This window comes from Anolis sagrei, chromosome X (genome assembly GCF_037176765.1).
Source record: "Anolis sagrei isolate rAnoSag1 chromosome X, rAnoSag1.mat, whole genome shotgun sequence".
In the NCBI taxonomy this organism is placed as follows: Eukaryota; Metazoa; Chordata; class Lepidosauria; order Squamata; family Dactyloidae; genus Anolis; species Anolis sagrei.
In genome coordinates, this window is record NC_090034.1 from 40,392,375 (window position 1) to 40,407,345 (window position 14,971).

Below are 14,971 nucleotides of genomic sequence, written 5' to 3' on the forward strand. Positions count from 1 at the left end.
TGATTATTATTATTATTATTATTCCATGACTTAGTAGCTTCCCAGATTTTGTGCAAGTTGTTTTCTCCATTCTGAAAAGTTAGAAATGATTTTTCAAAGATGCAGCTGCCAGCAGGAAGACGTTTACACTAAGCTGTGTTACTGTATTAGGTATCATTTCGCCTTTGGTGCTAACCACCGCTTGAAAATAGCCCCTGAGAACTTCTCAAAAATCAAATCCACATTGAAAGAGATTCCCGACTATAGCCTGAATGTACGAGGTACAAAATAACTTCTCAAGTGATCTGAAGAATAGAACTGTTCAATCCAAGATTTCCAAAGGACAAAAAAGTAACAATGACATTCTTCAGGTGAAGAGCTAGCCGCAGTGTGTGAGAAAGTCTGAAACCAGAATTGACCGTTGACAGCTTGCTACCTGAGCCACTTGCAACCTGAACCTTTTCTTCTGACATGCAAAAAGACACTTTCTGGACTGAATACTATGGCTTCTGGCCTCAAAAAAACCTGAAGCACTCAGAATACTTTTGTCTTCAAGGAAGGAAAGCAACCATTGATTCTGGATTATGGCAATCAACACTACTGTCTTTGTTACCCACCTAGGCCCTTTTTTGCAGCAGGCTCTCACTTTTGGGTACCTTCTTTCCTCAGTGAAGTTGTTCCCTTTCACATTGTGAGCTTATTTCAGAAGAACAGCAGCAGTTCATGTTCTCACCTTGCCACATTGCCAGGTTCTGCTATCCATCTCCCTTTACATGGATTACGTGGGAGACCATCAGTATTTTGAAAAATGTGCATACTTAAAAAGAGGGAAGGGGGATACCATCACACCTTAATCTCAGTCTTGGGAGTTAATCCAGCCCCAGAAATAATGCCCAAAATATCCAGACAAACGTTTTGGACTTTTGGTTTCTTCTCCTATTCAGAGAGACAGATATTCAAATATTCAAAAAAACATGCAATGTGGTGGTGAAGGTTCTTCCTTCTTGGCCTTTCTGAAATGAAGCCTGATTTTTGTTGCCACCATGCCTTACGCCAGCCAGCCCACTGTACACATCACGAAGCTCAGCAACAAGAACATCAACTTCATTGTGGAGAACATGGACTTGGCAGTAACTAATTTCATCAGGAGATTGTTCATCACTGAAGTTCACATCATTGCTATAGACTGGGTACAGATAGATGCCAACTCTTCTGTCCTCCATGATGAGTTCATTGCACATAGGTTAGGTCTGATCCCACTTACCAGTGATGATGTTGTTGATAAACTACAATATTCCAGGGACTATACCTGGAATAGATATAGTTTAACCCATTGCCCATTGCCCCCAATGGCGCAATGGGTTAAACTTTTGTGGCGGCAGGACTGATGGCCGAAAGATAGGCGGTTTGAATCTGGGAAGTGGGGTGAGCTCCCATCTGTTAGCTCCAGCTTCCCATGTGGAGACATGAGAGAAACCTCTGACAGGAAGGTAAAATATCCAGGCGTCCCCTGGGGAACGTCCTTGCAGATGGCCAATTCTCTCATACCAGAAGCAACTTGCAGTTTCTCAAGTCGCTCCTGACACACACAAAAAACCTGTGATTAGTTTTGTTCTGAGTGCTTAGTAGAGTTCACATTGGATGTCCGAAGCAATGAAGACCAGACTGCCATATCACATCCCGTGATCTCATCTCCAACAACCCTCAAGTTATATCAGTGACCTCCTGGAGTATGAATAATCATCTTAATGACTGCATTGAGCAGGATGAGATCCTCATTGTCAAGTTGCAGAAAGGGCAGGAGATGAGGCTTCTGGCCTACGCTAAGAAGGGCTTTGGCAAGGAGCATGCCAAGTGGAATCCCACCGCAGGAGTGGCCTTTGAATACAACCCGTACAATGCCCTGTGGCACACTGTCTACCCGAAACTGGAAGAATGGCCAAAAAGTGAATACTCTGAAATCGATGAAGATAAAAGCATGCATTTGTGTATACATATGCCTTCCCTAAGTTAATGAAGAGTTCTGGATAACTTGAACACTCACATAACTTTTGTGGTATTTCAGATAGGGCTAAGAAAGGATTCCCCAGTTTTTTATCTTTCCTTGTGGAGCACATGAGTCTGTTTTTTATTTGACCAGGTAATGTGCTATTATTTGTTCCAGCTGGCAGCAGCTTTCCAGTAGGATTCATTAACTTTATGAATTGCATCAATAGGAGTATAGTGTCTGGAACAAGGGAAGTAAACGTGCTACTTTGTTCTGCTTTGGTCAGACCTCACCTGGAATAATATTGTGTCCAGCTCTGGGCACAATTCAAAAAGGATATTGACAAGCTGAAATGTATCCAAAGGAAGCCAGCCAAAATGATCAAAGGTTTGGAAGCCAAGCCCTATGATGGAGCTTGGAAAAGAAAAGTTAAGAGGAGGCATGATGGCCATGTTTAAATATTTGAAAGGATGTCATATAAAACAGGGCCAAGCAGAATCCTGGATTCAAGCAGGCCTCCCAAATTGGAGGGTATGCTTCTGACCTGGCTGGAGCCTGGGCATTTTTCAAGCCCCATTTGAAAGAAACGTGAAGAAAAGAAAAGAAAGAAACAATTTGAAAGGAAGTGGGGTGTGAGAGAGAAATCTTGTTTGTCTTCTCTCGTTCTTGTCTCTTCCTCCTTTCTTTGTCCTTCAAACTGGCTCCTAATCTTGTACACTATCCAAAGAAAAGGACTGCATGCCTGCCAATATATTTGATTTTTTTAAAAGGGGATTAAGCAGTATGCATTAAAATATACCCAGCATCACAGTTAGAAATACGAAGTACTGACAAACCAGCCCCACCCTTCCCAATGCTCCTATAATAATTGATTTTATGAACTCGATATTGCAAGATGTCCTGATGGCCACAGACTTGGGGATGTTCCTATGAATGGTGTCATTTCTGGGTGAAGCAAGTTGTGGCCAATTTGGGGGGAAGAATGTGACATATAAGAAGCAGGCAAAGCCACCAGACCATGAAAACAATCCCCTAACCATACACAGCACAATTCTCAGAGCAAAAAGAGAATGAGAGAGAGAGAGAGAGACTCTCTTCAAAGCAGTATCATCCCCAATCATAAAATACGCCCAATCCAATTTGGATCCCATTGATTTTTTATGTAACTATTTTAGAGCCCGAGAACCTGGAGAGGGAATATTGATCAGCTAAAGAGTCAGATGTCGGCAAATAGCGCTCTGATGCCAAGCTTGACAAATTGAGTGTGATAATTAACTGAACCACCCCAGCTATTCTTTTTGTCTAATTTTGAGGGATTTGGAGACAAAAGATCTGTAAATTTATTTATATTTGTTTGGGGCGGAATGGTGAATTCCCACTCTTCAGGTTCTTGCACTCTTTGGCTCCTTGGCTGACAATATACAAAAAAGATGGAACTTGGAGACTTTGGGCCTTGCAGACATTTGGGATTTCAATGGCCAACTCTCCAGCCCAGAGCTTTCCAAACTGTGTTGTGACACATTTGTATGTTGGCTGCAGCACGTTGGTGTGTCTCATGAATGTAATGAAAAACCTCTGACTCCATGTGAAATAAAAAATAAATCATATATATTTTAATATCTATATACATAATGAAAGTGAAAATATGAATGCATGTATTTGACTGGGGTATCCACTTCCACAGACAGACTCCCACTTCCACAAACAGCTTTAACCCACAGTACCTAAGGAGCCACCAAAAGCCCTCCCTCCAAAGACATTTCAGGTTATAATGAGTGCCATGAACATGTAGCCCAACCCTTGCCAATGTCCTCCACAAACACCATAATGCCCACCATGAAAAAAATGATTTCATTCGGGGACAATTGCATCTTAGATTTTTCGTGTTTCCTCCACCACAGGCATCCCAGTGTTTCTTAACTCTCTCCATTGGTGTGAAATTTACATGACCCCACCCACTGTCTCTCCCTTAACCCTTTCCTACTCTTTTCAATTCTGTCTGCACAACAAACTGAGCAGAACTGAGCAGCAACAAAACATACTGGAGGAGTCTAGGGATTGACTCCACATGATGGAAGTTGTAGTTCAGCCTGCATCAAGTCAGAGCACTGTGACCCCCACTGACAATGGACCTGGACCACTTTAGCAGACAGAACCACCATGACCTAACAAAAATACTGGAGAGGTTTGGGGGGAATTCACCTTGATTTATAGCCATTGTAGATACTGGGATTTATAGTTCATTTGCAATCAGAGAGTACTGTGAGCCCATCAACGATGGCCCTGGACCTTACTTGGCACACAGAACCACCATGACCAACTGAAAATACTGAAGGGATTTGGGGGGAACTGACCTTAATTTCTGGAAGTTGTAGTTTACTTACATCCAGAGATACTGTGACCACCACCGATGACAGATTTGGGTCAAACTTGGCACACAGAACCCCCATGATCAACTGAATCTACTGGAGGTATTTGAGAGGACTGTCTCACAATGATAGGAGCTGTAGTTTATCCTGCAGCCAGAGATCCCCACCAATGATACATCTAGAGCAAACTTGCCCAACATGACAAACTTTAAGTACTGATGGAGTTTCAGGGGGTTAACCTGGCATGGTGTGAGTTGTAGTTCACCCACAACCTTATGCATTTTGCAAAATAAAACAAAATTATTTCCTGCATTTATATCCCGTCCTTCTCACTTTTTCAAATAACCCAGGCAACAGCGGGTGCCCAAGCTAGTATATAAATAAATGAAAGGTTTTCATGACATATTTTTCATTCTCATACATTTCGTTATTACGACTTATGTATATGTTAGTATTTCTTAGAAGAAATTGGTTTAACCTCTAGTTTGCTTGTAATACTGAATTACCATGTCGGAAAATGATGCATGTCACAAAAATGTGTCACCAACATAAAATGATTGGAAAGCTCTGCTCTAGCCAATATGTTTAATGATCATGGTGGGCAAGAAACATGGTCCAAAATATCTGAAGAGCTAAAGGTACCCAATTGCTGCTCTAAGTATACTTAAGGGAAATTCCCATTTTGGGAGTCATATTTCCAAAAAATGTTCCAAAAGTTCTGGTCTAAATTCTGGTGTATTGTATGTGGCATCCCCCACCCCCACCCCCCAGGTTGTCGTTTAACTCAGTCACTTAACAGCAATCCTCTCCAACAGGAATTCTGTCTACTGCCCAATTAAATTTTCCTTCTTCAAACTGGGATGCATTCATGTTTTAAAACTACAAACACCAGCAAACTCATAGGACTTGGTTCTGAATCGACAAGCACAGATAGGACAGTCTTGTCCATCCAACATGATCATCAGTAAGTAATATGATAATGATCATTGTTGCTATTCTCATCATCTTCTCCCCCTTTCCAAAATATTTTGTTGTTATTACTCGCATGTAAATGACAATTTTGCAGATGAGGATGTCACAAAAAACAAAACAAAAAAAAACGTTGCTACTCAGAAGCGACCCATGAGAAGTAGAATTTGGAAAACCTTTCCTTTACTTAGAAAATAAATCTTTCTTTGGATTGCAACTCCTATGTTTTGTCAAAAGCAGAATTTGCCAAGCTGTTAAAAAACAGTGTTGGCAAAGGTTTGTGCTTTTTTTCTGTTCAATAAAGTGTTCAGAAAAGCTTGTTTCCAACCAGAAGAATGTTTTCTCCTCTGTTAGACTTTGTGTCTTTAATTTGACTGGCACCCTCGAAACAATGGTGGTATTCCCAGCTTTGGCACCAAATTAGGGTTGCGACTTTTTTTCCTTGATATGTTGTTTATCTTCAGCTTCTATATAACTGGCAGTTCACAGCGCTAGGAATAGGCCGTACTGTTTGATTTGGTCTGTGTGAAGGGGGATGCATTTCATTTCAGTTTATTGTTTAAGAACCTTTACCAAGGTTGATATCATCAGATGCCTACCACAGGCTCCCCTGTTCCTTTTTGTTTGACTGCAATCATCACAGCAGCTCAATGGGAAATTAATTTTCCCAACACAAATATACTGCTATGAACTACTCCTGTTGTAATGCAAAGCTTTCTGGGATGGCTTGGTCTTGGTGGGCAGTCAAGAGTCATTACCTTTGCAAAAGCCCTGCTCCAGACAGAGAGAAAAACGGATGGCATGAATTCATTGAGCAGCTGGAATCTGCAGACTCTCTTTGGGGGTGTTATTTATTTATTTACTGTGTTTCTATCCCGTCTTTCTCACCCCAAAGGGGACTCAGGGTAACTCACAAAAAAGGTACATTTCGATGCCACATATACTGCACATACATAGGATAAAACAACGCATATATATTAATACATCATTATCTTAAAATCAATTACTTAAAAACTACGCAGTCCAAAGGCATATAAATTGCACTATCCCATAGTAACTTATTGCATTGCAGATTATTGCCCAAAGGCTTGGTCCCACATCCATGTCATCACTTCATTTCTAAAGAACAGGAGGGAGGGGGCTGATCTATTTTAACTGGGGGGGGGGAGTTCCATAACTTAGGGGCAACCACTGAGAAGGTCCTGTCTCTCGTTCCCACGAGTCGCGCCTGCGAAGGAGATGGGATCAAGAGCAGGGCCTTCCCAGACAATCTTAACCTCTGAGATGGTTCATAGAGAGAGATATGTTCAGACAGGTAAACCGTTTAGGGTTTTATAGGCTAAAGCCAGCACTTTGAATTGTGCTCAGTAGCAGATGGGCAGCCAGTAGAGCCAGTGCAGCAGGGGGGTTGTATGCTCACTGTACCCCGCTCCAGGGAGGAATCTGGCTGCCTCTTGTTGGACCACTTGAATCTTCCAAACAGTCAAAGGCAACCCCACATAGAGCACATTGCAGTACTCTATTTGGGATGTAATGAGAACATGGACCTCCATGGCCAAGTCTGGCTTCTCAAGATACGGGCGCAACAGGCAGAAAAGATTTAATTGTGCAAAAGCCCCCCTGGCCACTGCCAAAACTTGGGGTTCCAGGCTCAGCAACTAATCCAGGATCACTCCCAAGCTGCAAGTGTTATGCAGAGTATAGGAAGTCCCCGTGTAAAAAACATCCAATGTACAAAAGACTCATAGTGACGAAAGGGAGTGAGATAACAGGAAATGAGAGAAATCTGCCCCTAGGAAGGGAAATTCACTCCTGAAACAGTTATCAAGGGGAAAAGGTGTCTCCACTGAAGATTTTGGCTGGAGTTACATTTTTAAAAAATGTACCTGTTCCAATGTGCATACTAATTCAACTTAAGAACAAACCTACAGAAGCTATCTTGTTCGTAACTTGGGGACTGCCTGTATCAGAATGAGTGCCTACACTATTGCATGAAAAAAATCCCCAAAAGTTTCCCAAAAACTTCTTCCATTTATCAACATTGCAAGATTAGTGCAGAATATATTCTTCTGTGGAGAAGCTATTACAGATGTTATATTGGTGCCGAGTAGTTTTCTGCATGGAAAAGCTAAGGAACCCAAGCTGTAAGGACTTATTTCAGAAACTGGAACTGTGCTGATGTCCTGTGCTATGCTGGTCCATACTGGGAAGGGCAGCAGGAGGGGGAAAACCCACAGGGACCGGGGCTGTGAAGTGAGGAAAGCATTGGAAAAGCTGCATTCTTGCCTGACCCTGGACAAAGTGGAACAGGTCCACGAACAAGATTCAGCTGGCGGGAACGCCAACATTTCCTTTCGCCTCATCCCCACCAGGGAGTGCAACCAGAGTGTCAATTTCTAAATATTCAAGGGATCTGTCACATAGCAAGCGGCACAAAAATATCTTTCTGCAGCAGCAGATCTGCAGCAGCCGAATCCATTTCAGAAGTGTCTTTCCACAAGCAGCAACGCTCAAAGAACTACACCCACCACCTATCCTCACCATGGTAGCCACAACCCACACCAAAGAACATGGAAATCAACTCCACAAAAGGAATGAAATGGTGGGGGGGGGGGGGGTTTGGAACTCAGAGATAAAACCTCTAATCTAAAATGAACCTGAGCCATCAAGGCCATTCTTTCAACAATGCCAAGGGGAGAGGGTCCTTCATCACAAGGGAGAGCTGCAGGCCAGCATCAGTTGTGAAGGACAGGCCTTATGGTTAGGCTTGTTGGATCTCAAAGCCTGGTCCTAAGTCTCTAGTCCTAAGGGTGAAGTGGAAGACCTCACAATGAGAGTGCTTCCCTTGAAATGGTGGTTCGGGGGTGGGGGGGACATATTCGGTCATACTTTGTGACATTGCCACAGCCTGCCTCTGGTGAGATCACAAAGGATCACCATCCTATCTAGGTCTCAGGATTTGGCCCTGGAATCCCAGGACCTAGGAGAGTCCTAATTTTGCAATCTATGGCTCCATCTACACTGTCATATAAAATCCTGATTATCTGTTTTGAACTGGATTACATAGCAATGTAGTCTCATAGAATCCAGTTCAAAAATGGATTATCAAAGCATTGATAATCTAGATTATATAGCAGTGTAGATCCAGCCTATGTATTGCACACAGTACTCTCTCTCAATGCTGGAAAGAGTTAGGGACAACAGGGGCAACACAGAGGCCACTGTCCCCATCATCTGCCATTTGAGGTGGCCACTCTGCATAATGGTAGGTCTGGAATGTTGTCTTCCTTCAAGGATCTGGTAAGCCTAGCTTGGCTATGACAAAGGTTGTGGCAGAGATGGCTGGAATGCCTTCTCTCTGAGGCTGGCTCCTAACTGCCCTCTATCCCAGGATCTGATCCCAGATTATTTGCTCTGAACTGGATTATATGAGTCTACACTGCCAGATAATGTGGGATATGTAGATAATATGGGATCAGATCCTGGGATATAAGATAGTGCAGATACAACCTGAGACTTCTGTCACACACTTCTGACAAAGAGAACAAAGCAAAGCTTATTTTCTCTCCTGCCTTTTTTAATCCTCATAACAATTTTGTGATGAAGAGTTGGCCGACAATCAGCAAGTGATTGTTTGCCTATCAGCACTTCCAAGGTCACCATTAAAAACTTGCTGGCAGAGCAAAGATTTAAAATCCAGGTTTTTCTAAGTCTATATCAGACACGTTAACCTCAATGCTGTTATGGGTCTTACAAAAGATGAGTCACTAGATGTAAAACTGCTAGCCTCAGACTCCATGAATTTATCTCATCCCTTTCTGGGGGATCTTTCTGGCAGCCCCCAGAATTGGTGCATGCGACTTCCACGAGTTAAATGAGTTGCTATTTGAATAAATACATCAGAGGCTGCAGTGGTGCAAGGGGTTAAGCCATTGAGCTGCTGAACTTGCTGACCAGAAGGTTGGCAGCTCAAATCTGCAGGATGGGGTGAGCTCCCACTGTTAGCCCCAGCAACTGCAAACCTAGCAGTTCGAAAACATGCAAATGTGAGTAGATCAATAGGTACCGCCTTGCAGGGAAGGTAAACAGCGTTCCATGTAGTCATGCTGGCCACATGACCTAGGAGATGTCTACAGACAACACAGACTCTTTGGTTTGGAAATTGAGATGAGCAGCATCCCCCAGGGTTGGAGATGAAGGGGAAGCCTTTACCTTTATATGTATATCTGTGCTTCATTGTTCTGAGGCATTCAATGTTTGCCTTGTGTCTGTGTATGTCTGTATATGCTGGAATCTGCCCTGAGTCCCCTCGGGGAGATAGGGCAGAATACAAATAAAGTGTTACATTATTATTGTTATTATTCTACTGACATAAAAACACAGTATGTCAAAGCAAACGAGATATATATGCTGGATTTCATATCACAAAATCACAAGTTGAACACTTCCCAAGCGTTTAGGACTGTGTGATGATGATATGTTGTTGTTGTTGTTGTTGTTATCATGCATTTGTTTTGCTTCTATGCTGCCTTCTATGGCCAGATCAACACTGCCCTATATCCCAAAATCTGATCCCAGATTATCTGGCAGAGTAGACTCATAATCCAGTTCAAAGCATATAATCTGGTATCAGTTCCTGGGATATAGGCAGCGTTGATCCAGCCTATGCCAGAACATCAAAATGGCATCAACTGCCCTCCTCCCTGTTTATATGCTTCCAACAGCCCTGTGAGGTATGCTAACCTGAGAATTTGGGATATGAATTTAGCTCTCCAGTCCCACACTCTTCACAACTATGGCTGCTTCTTTTTATGTGTTTGACACTCTCACAATTCAGTTTCACTCCACTGACTTCTAGTCTTCAAGTACTATGAGAGAGAGAGAGAAATGTCTTCCTGTTCACTCATTCCAGATTCGGTGTAATTTGACACATCTTGTTTGCCCCACTCTCACTTTTTAAAGCTCAATCATGGTGGACAATACTTCAAAAGGGTCACCCAGTATAGCCAGTGGCTGAAAGAGGTGGGGACGTATAGGCCAAAAAACTGATGCCGTACAAGCTCTGATGGCAAGTATAGATGCAAAAAGCTCTTTCCTCCATATATTTATCTAATGTAGTGGTGCCTACACATTCGCAGAAAAATTAAGCCTCTCCAACTATTCCATTCTCTTCTTACACCGCACCAGGACATCTATTACTCCCAATCCATATTGATGTTACTTGGTTAAGCCTCAAGAGTTGTGGTCCATGAATGTGGGTAAGGAGAAAGCCCTGAAAGGGTTGCTACATTCCCAGCAAGAGTTTGATGAAACACCAGCCTGAGCTCTCTACCAAGAGAAAGAAAAATGTGCCGTAATATGTTATTTGGGGATCTGTGGATATGCTGGGAGGATTTATGATTAGAAAAAGAAATCCCCATGTGACACTCTCATTCTCACTCATTCACTCTCTTCACGCAGAGAATGATGCTGTTAGTTTTGCCAAAAGCAAAAAGGGATATTCTCTGTTCCACTCCCTGAAATCCCCTCTTCTGCCTAATCTACCTGTAGATGAAAAGTAAAGGATTCAAAGTCCCTTGCTGAACTACAAATCCTAGAATGTCATAAGATGGAGCCATGGCAGGCAAAATGAGATCACATTTGTATATGTGTACATTGTAAATGTGCCCATGGGCTTTAACAGTAAGCACCCACAAACAGCAGTAAGTTGCAATGCAAACAGCAGTGCAACTCACTACTATTTGTGGGTACATTTAGACTACCTATATTAATCCAGTCCTACTGAATAGGTTTAGTCAGATATCTCACATAGTCAGATATCTCACATATCCCTTGCAAATATGATTTAATTTACAAATAGGACGGTACACTTCAAGGCAAAAGGTTCCCACCTATCTGTTCAACCTGTCTCTAGATATAAATACTGTTACTACTACTAATAATAATAATAATAATAATAATAATAATAATAATACACTTTATTTATATTCCACTCTATCTCCCTCAGTGCGGGACTCAGAGTGGGTTACAGTATACACATATATAGGAAAATATGCAATGCCTTTTTTATGCAGTGAACATTGAAATACAATACACAAACAAAGGCAAAGGTTTCCCTTTCCATCTCCAGCATCTGGAGACAATGCTCAACTCTGGCCATGGGGAGGTGCTCTTGTTCCATTTCCATGCCAAGGAGCCTGTTGTCCGTAGACCCTTCTGGTTGTATTTGCCAGCATAGCTGCAGGGCATCTTTTACCTTCCCACCGAGGTGGTTTTTATTGATCTACTGACATTACATGTTTTCGAACTCCTAGGTTGGCAGGAGCTAGGGCTAACAGTGTGAGCTCACCCTGACCCACGGCTTCAAACTGCTAACCTTCCGGTCAGCAAGTTTTCTGCAGCTAGCTGTTTAACCTGCTGTGCTACCATGCCCCCTTCTCATCCAAACCCCATTCTGCAAAGTAAGCAGTTACACTTCATCCAGTTTAGAAACAGCAGCAGTTGTTTGACTGGAGTACGCTCCTTGTCCTTATTTGGACTAGATGTCCAGGTGGAAGCAGGGTCTATGCATGTGCCCATGTTTTGAATTTGCTTGAACAGGAGCTATCCGTGGTCAGAGTTTCCTTGATTTTGCAGGGCACCGCTGAAAAACATTGACTGAATCTTTCAATCAAAAGTTTTTGCCCTTCAAGGAATCCAAAAACACAGTGGGCCTTATCAAATACACTTATACCGTTTGTGGGGATCTTTACCTATTGGTGCCTATGAGTTCTATTACATGATGCCAGGTCCACTTCATTGGACACACATAGCCAAAGGATCTGCCATAAGTATCTTTTGTAAAATGGGAAACTTTATTCACCCTTGAGTTCTCTGTGCCCGTCGGAGGCATTTTTTTGTGTGTGTAATTGTACACCCATTTGTGCCAATGGCATGTCTTTCAGGGTGGGTTTTTTGGGCAGTCTTCTTCCCACTCAATTCTCCTTTGTTGAAACGGCCAGCAGTAGGCTTCCAATAGCAGTCAGTGAAAAATCATGAGAAAAAGTCATAAATGTCTCCTGCTTTCCCACTATTTTTTCAACACATGAGCCCTTTTTACCCAATATTTTTTTAAGGGAAGGCAATGAGACACACACATGTGGGAGAGAGAAGGGAAGGTGACCCAACATACATACAGCTACAATAGAGTATCACTTATCCGACATTCTCTCTTATCCGACACTCTTATCCGATGCCCCCTTTTCCTCCAGCATTTCACCTTCAATTAAAGGAGTGCGCCCCAACTCTCTCTGCATTCCAAATAAGTGAAAAAGGCAAGACAGGGAGAAGGAGGGGGGAAGAAAGGGGGGAAAGAGGCAGGACCAGAAGCAAAAGTGCCCTCCCCTCTATGATTTCCACGCTCTTTTTGCACATCTGGGCACTTCCTGCTGGGCTGCTGTAGACCTGAGGCATTGCCTTGCCTTAACCCTTTCAGTCCCTGTTGTTAATATTCTAGGTGTCTAGCACCATACCGGACGGGTAACAATAGGAGACTCCATATTATCTGACATTTTCATTTATCTGACATTTGGTATTATCAAAGGCTTTCATGGCCAGAATCACAGGGTTGTTGTAGGTTTTTCGGGCTGTATGGCCATGTTCTAGAAGCATTCTCTCCTGACATTTCACCTTCATCTATAGCAGGCATCCTCAGAAGTTGTAAGGATGCTCTGTCAGCCTGTTTATGTCAGATAAGCAAGACTCTACTGTACCTCTTTAGGAGTCCAGACCCATAGTTTAAAGGGTTGTGACATAGAGGACCATTGGACGGATTGAGATAAGTCATTCCTTGGTTGTGTGATAGGTCGGGGTCATATAATCCCAACTGAACAAGTCATTTTTCCTTCTTTTCCAAACCATAAAAAATGATATGAGTAGAAAAACCATAACATTACAGTGGCTAAAGCCATAGCAAAAGAAAACAGGAATATAATTGCAAGCTGGTCTCACAGAGCAAAGCAAACCAACTTCTCCCAACCATTTCTAACCTGATCAGGTACGCTAGAACTGTTTTTAAGGTACGGAGGGCAACACTGTCAGGCAAGTTGTTATTGATTTTGCTTACTCGCAGGTATGTTTTTACAAAACAATGAATGTGCTGCTTTAAAATAGCAGCCGTCACTACCTAAACCAGGGAACAATCTAATTACTATAAAAGCAATGACAAAATAATAAATGGAACACTACCAAGTGAGGAAACATGCAATGAATATATCAAACAAAGGAGGGAAATACATTAAGATCCCATTAAATGAAAAATATTCAATATCACATCCACCTATACTACTTTAAAAGCAAAAGCAGCAGATATATGACAGAAAACATCAGATCTCATGTATATTACCCTCAAACATAAATGCAAAACATGTATGATAAGCCTAGAGCCAAGGCCACATTTGGAAATAGAATTAAATCATTTAGGATAAAGGGAGGGGGGGGGGAGAGAAACTGTAGTAAGTGCTGAGAAATTCTCACTAAATTGGAGGAAGAAACCTTGAAAGACCTCACCTCTGAGGATGCTTGCCATAGATGCAGGCGAAACGTCAGGAGAAATGCCTCTAGAACATGGCCATATAGCCCAAAAAAGCCCACAAGAACTGAGTGATTCCGGCCATGAAAGCCTTCAACAAAACCTTGAAAGAGTCAATGAAAATTCAAGGATAAAGGTTAAGTGTTCCACTGCTGCTATTTTCATATGCCTTCGGATCAACATCAATGTATGACAATCCTATCCTAGGATCTTCTTGGCAAGATTTAAGCCACTGATTTCCTCTGAGACTGAGAGTGTGTGACTTGCCCAAGGTCACCTAATGGGTTTCCAGGGCTGATCTGGGATCTAAACCCTGGTTTTTCAGTATCCTAATCCAGCAGTCAAACCATGCATATTGGGGCAAAAAAAAAAACCTAATACACATTGATGCAATGCAACTGACAGCAACTGACCAAAAAATCTAGGTGTCATGGTTGATGTCTCAATGAAAATGTCCATCATTATGCAGTGGCTGGGAAAAAACAGGCAAACTCCAGTTTGAGCACAATCTATACACATAATAAAAGCGAAAATATGTATGTGTGTGGCTGGTGTGTCTACTTACACAGACAGGCTCCCACTTCCACAAATAGCTATGCCTCCCACTACTCAGAAGACACCAATGACCCTCCCTCTAATGACATTGCAGGTTATAAAAAGCACCATAAACATGTACAAGAGCCCTGCCAATGTCCTCCACAAACACAACACTGCCCACTATCCATAGAATGTTTTAATATGGGGACAATTTCATCCTAGATTTTCTGTTTTTCCTCCACCACAGGCATCCCAGTGTTTCTTACTCTCCATCAGTGTGGAATTTGCATGACCCCATAACCCTTTCCTATTCTCTTCTATGGCACACAGCAAACAAGAATTGATCAGCACCTGAACATACTAGAGAGGTTTGGGGAAAATTCACCATGAATCATAGGAGTTGTAGGTAGTGGGATATATAGTTCACTTGCACTCTAAGAGCAGGTGAACTGCTCTTCTGAACTCCACCACCAATGGACCTGGAACTAACTTGGCACACAGAACCCACATGACCAACAAAAAATACTGGAGGTTTTTGGAGGGATGTATAGGAGTCATCGT

At 42.4% G+C, this 14,971-nt stretch overlaps 1 protein-coding gene and 1 pseudogene across 1 annotated transcript in view; one reads left to right on the plus strand and one right to left on the minus strand.

The window, feature by feature from the left end:
• Positions 1 to 14,971, minus strand: part of TMEM132B (transmembrane protein 132B) — a 514,332-nt gene that overhangs the window by 477,496 nt on the left and 21,865 nt on the right. The gene's annotated exons all lie outside the window — the stretch shown is intronic.
• LOC132780476 (DNA-directed RNA polymerase II subunit RPB3-like) lies at positions 1,023 to 1,993 on the plus strand (annotated as a pseudogene).